The sequence below is a fragment of the Botryllus schlosseri genome, chromosome 2 (assembly GCF_051294905.1).
Source record: "Botryllus schlosseri isolate E-star chromosome 2, Bs_hap1, whole genome shotgun sequence".
In the NCBI taxonomy this organism is placed as follows: domain Eukaryota; kingdom Metazoa; phylum Chordata; class Ascidiacea; order Stolidobranchia; family Styelidae; genus Botryllus; species Botryllus schlosseri.
Window position 1 is genome coordinate 20445038 of NC_137237.1, and position 4301 is coordinate 20449338.

The 4301-nt window shown below is 41.5% G+C and overlaps 1 pseudogene; it reads left to right on the forward strand.

Moving 5' to 3' along the window:
- Nucleotides 1-2791: 2791 nt before the first annotated feature.
- On the forward strand, nucleotides 2792-4089 carry LOC145456590 (dehydrogenase/reductase SDR family member 6 pseudogene; annotated as a pseudogene).
- The last annotated feature ends 212 nt before the right edge of the window (nucleotides 4090-4301 follow it).

Consider the following 4301-nt stretch of genomic DNA (forward strand, 5'->3'; position numbering starts at 1 on the left):
ACGTGAAGACTACTCTATAGCCTCGCATTGGACGAATCCACTGGCTCCACATACATTGCAGCTCTAATTATCTGGGTACATTTATCAGAGTGGACATATTTGCAGACGAAATGCTGGCGGGGCAAAAGTGGGGAAGGACCAGCGAAAAACATCAACTTGACAAAGTTGACTTTTGTAACTATGGAAGGAAAGGAGACTGGTTGATTGGTTTGCTCAGAAATGACCCTGAATGCCAGACTTCTTCTCATATATTTGCAAGCTTAAAGTGATAATTGCCTCTGTACCGACAAAAGTGACAGTAATTCAATGCTTGCTTGCTCGCTCACGCATTGAAACAGAGAGTTCGGTTCTCTGGTGGAAGAGTTTGAAGGTGCATTATAACGACTTGGTAACGAATGCAATGCACGCTTCATGAAGGGATTTACTTGCGCTGCTGGAAGATACTTATTCTCACAAAAATATAGCAACTGCAAACTCACTAACGCGTCCCTCAAAATCAAAATCTCCTAAATGCCCGTATATGATCGGTAAAAAGGCGCGCTACAGAAGCCCAACTTTAATAGTAGCCCAAAAGTACACAGTAATAATGTTCTGCGGCCCGCAGCGTCATTTACTGTTGAAATGCGGCCCGTTATACAACGGAAGTTGAGAACCCCTGGGGTAAAGAATTCAGTTTGACTAATTTGTATTGGAGCTTTCACTCCATAAAGCTCAGACACTTAACACATAAAGTATTTCACCGGAAATATACTCTTTGCAAACTGTTGACGATACCCTTCGCCATGTTTCATCGTCTCACGGCAAGCCGTGAGGGGGTGACGTAGCCTATATGTCAAAGGATGATGGCCTGGCCATGGTCAAAGTCAAAATTATCAATACAAGCGCATCCGATCGCAATAGTCTGACGATAAATAGTTTTTTTTCGTGACCATTCGTTTCGCTGAATATATTAATTGTCCAATATCCACTAAAATGGTAGTTGATATTTGCGTTAACATTAAAAGAAATTTTATCGATAAATATCAATATCGCGGGGTCGCCTAGAATCTGCCTTGCATAATGGGGGCTTCTTGGAGGTACATAAGCTCAATATGCAATTATGAACCCGAATATTTTTGGCTGACACTCGTCAGGGTTAGCCTAATCGTCAGCGACGTCAGCAAATAGTAGAAAATGGGAAAGAACATAGCATTCTATATCAACAATCGTATCCGGTATCCCAAAATAAATCGCCCCGGCATGAAATTTCGAATGATCGGGGCGAAGAGAGAACTACGCAGGGTGTTCGTATATGAACTATTCTGCCAGTTAACACTTTGACTGCCAACAATCCTAAATTTAGGATTTTACTTAATCCCATAGAGTGCCAACGATCCTATATTTAGGATATTTTTCCTATGCGTACAGTGAAGTCCAGAATTGGTTCTATCCCCGGATTACGGGTGTATTCGAGGCTACTCATAAGGCTTGTTGTCAGAAACAGCCATTTTCGTTACCGGAAGTATTTTTTAAAAATCGCATCTGTATACAATAGGCCAACCATTTTTGGTTTGACCAATAGATGGCTTTTCATAAAATGAGCATCCAAAAAATTGCAATATTTTTAAAACTGCTTGATATTGAATTTTTTTTTTATAAGATGCACAAGGTGTACACTTATCAGCACGCCCGATTCCAGCTAAATATCCAACTAGTCGAAAATTCATTGTTTGCTGGCGTTTACTGGTGATTTCCATAATAGGCCTTGGAAGCTAAAGTGTTAAGTATATTGTAAGCTGCTGTATCCGTAACTCATGGACTCGTTGTCAGTGGTGGCTTTTGGGGTGGGCGAGGTGGGTGGTCGCCCGGGGTCTTCCTGGTCGAAGGGGCCCTCTCTTAGGTTTAAGCACTTTTTACAAGGGTTTTAGCGAATAGACGGGGAAATCTGTGTACCGATCAAGATGATGATTCCGTACAGATTGGTCAATCATCAAATTTCTGCATTTGTAAGAACTGTCACATATCCCGATAATCATCAAGTCTCTGCATGCGGTAGAGGTACTTAGTTTAGATGTAGTCTATCCTTTCAACCATGCAATAATAGATATGGCCGAATCCAGCGCCTGGCTCAAACCTTGAGTCCCCCAGAGGCTGCGATTACATACTTACAGCCCCCCCCCCCCCGAAGTCTCGTCCAGGACCCGCCAATCGTCGGGCCACTACTGCTCGTTGTATATCATTACAGACTAATGGACAGACAGCCCTGCCTTCCATCAATGCCTATCTGTCATCCAGATAAGAAAGTGTATTAATGCTCAGCTACTTTTTTACTAATACTAAATCTCCAAAATCATACAAATCATAAAGAAGTATACGTTTACTAACTAGAAGCAACAAAATCATCGGGTGTTGACAAGAGAGTGTAACTATCTCAATCCATCGTTGAATTAATCGTTTATTACCGATTTCACCAGCTCAGTAACAAAGAAGTTATATTGTTCCGGGTAGGCCTACTCAAGTATACCAATAGGTTTATAACCACTTGTTTTACTAACTTGGGATGTTGGTAAATTACTTCTTCATTTAAAAATTTTGCAAAGTATAAAGCAGGTTCATGATGGACTTCCATTGTTCAAGTTAGCAAAACTACGATAAATGAGAATATAATCAAGCAGTAGGCCTAGGCCTATAGAGCATGTAAGTCAATTTATTATTATTACTTCGAATTCGCGACTATGCTTACTGGTAACACTATTTGCCATTCCACGTGTCTTTTGCGTTTTAGAAAATTGCTGCGGGGCATTGAATTAGTTATGTTTGAGACGTGTTGTCCTGATGCATTCTAGTCGTAATCGCGAGCAGATGGTGCCGAATTGAAGTGAAAAAATCACTCGAGGATAGTGCTGACCACAACTATAGGAAGCATAAACATCAGCGGACAATATCATAGTCGGACGGGTAGCCTACATGCAGCCTCCAGAATAGGGCCACACAATATTCAGCTATAGGCTACCGAGCATTGAAATCCGAGCAACAGCAAATGCGTTTCATCAGCTTTCAGAAAAGAATCCTTGTAGTATTACAATTACATGGACTTCACTGTTATACAAACACATCTATTCAGATAATTATTGTCTCTACTGATGATCAAGATACGTTAGGGATATAAATTGCAAGAAATTGAATAAAAACATGCGACTGTCTGGGAAAAAAATCATTGTAACGGCCGCAGCGCAAGGAATCGGACGTGCGTCTGTCATTGCATTTGCAGAAGAAGGTGCCGAAGTAATTGCCACCGACATAAATACAGTCAAATTGGAGGAGCTCAAAGAGATCAAGGGAGTTACTGTGAGAAAGATGGATGTGACGAGCAAGCAAAGACATTGATGTCGTGGCGAAAGAAATCGGCCGTGTTGATGTTTTATTCAATGTTGCTGGCTATGTATATCACGGCACAGTACTTGACTGTACTGACGAACAGTTTGATATGTCCATGCGGTTGAATGTTAAAAGTATGTTTACTATGATTCAAGCATTCTTACCCGCCATGCTGGACCATGGTAAAGGAAATATTATCAACATGTCTTCTGTGGCAGCTGTCAAAAAAGGTGTACCCTTACGCTGTGTTTATCAAACGTCAAAAGCGGCTGTGGTTGGGCTGACGAAATCAGTCGCAGCTGATTTTTGCTCGAAGGGCATACGCTGTAACTGTATCATGCCAGGTACCGTGGACACTCCGTCAGTCCGTGACAGAATTGCTTCCAATAGCAAAATGAGTCCCGAAGACTCGATGAAAATGTTTCAGGCTCGGTCTCCAGTCGGGAGGTTTGCCGCAGCAGAAGAAATTGCAAAACTGGCAGTTTATCTAGCCGCCGATGAGTCTGATTACGTCAATGGTACTGAAATGATAATTGATGGATGTTGGTCGTTATAAATTTCAAGATATATTGTAGGATGCTCATTCTTTGTAAATTTATGCGACTTGAGGTCTTGAATAAAGTAGACCTACCTCTACTTTTGTGTACCTAAATCGAATCACACGTGGCATTTTAAGTTTAGTCGACTATTATTCAAATATATACAGCAACGTCATGGTACGAACCGTCTGGATTTGTGCTTATTTTATTTGCTTCCCAAATCTCGCCCCTCTGTAACTTAGTTTAAATCAGGGGTGTCAAACATACGGCCCGCGGGCCGCATCAGGCCCGCCAGACGATTTCATCCGGCCCGCGAAGCAATTCTGAGTAGAATGAAATATGCTGGAATTATCCCGCACCTTTGTAAAAAATGTTGAGATTTTTGAAGGAAACACTTCCATTAAT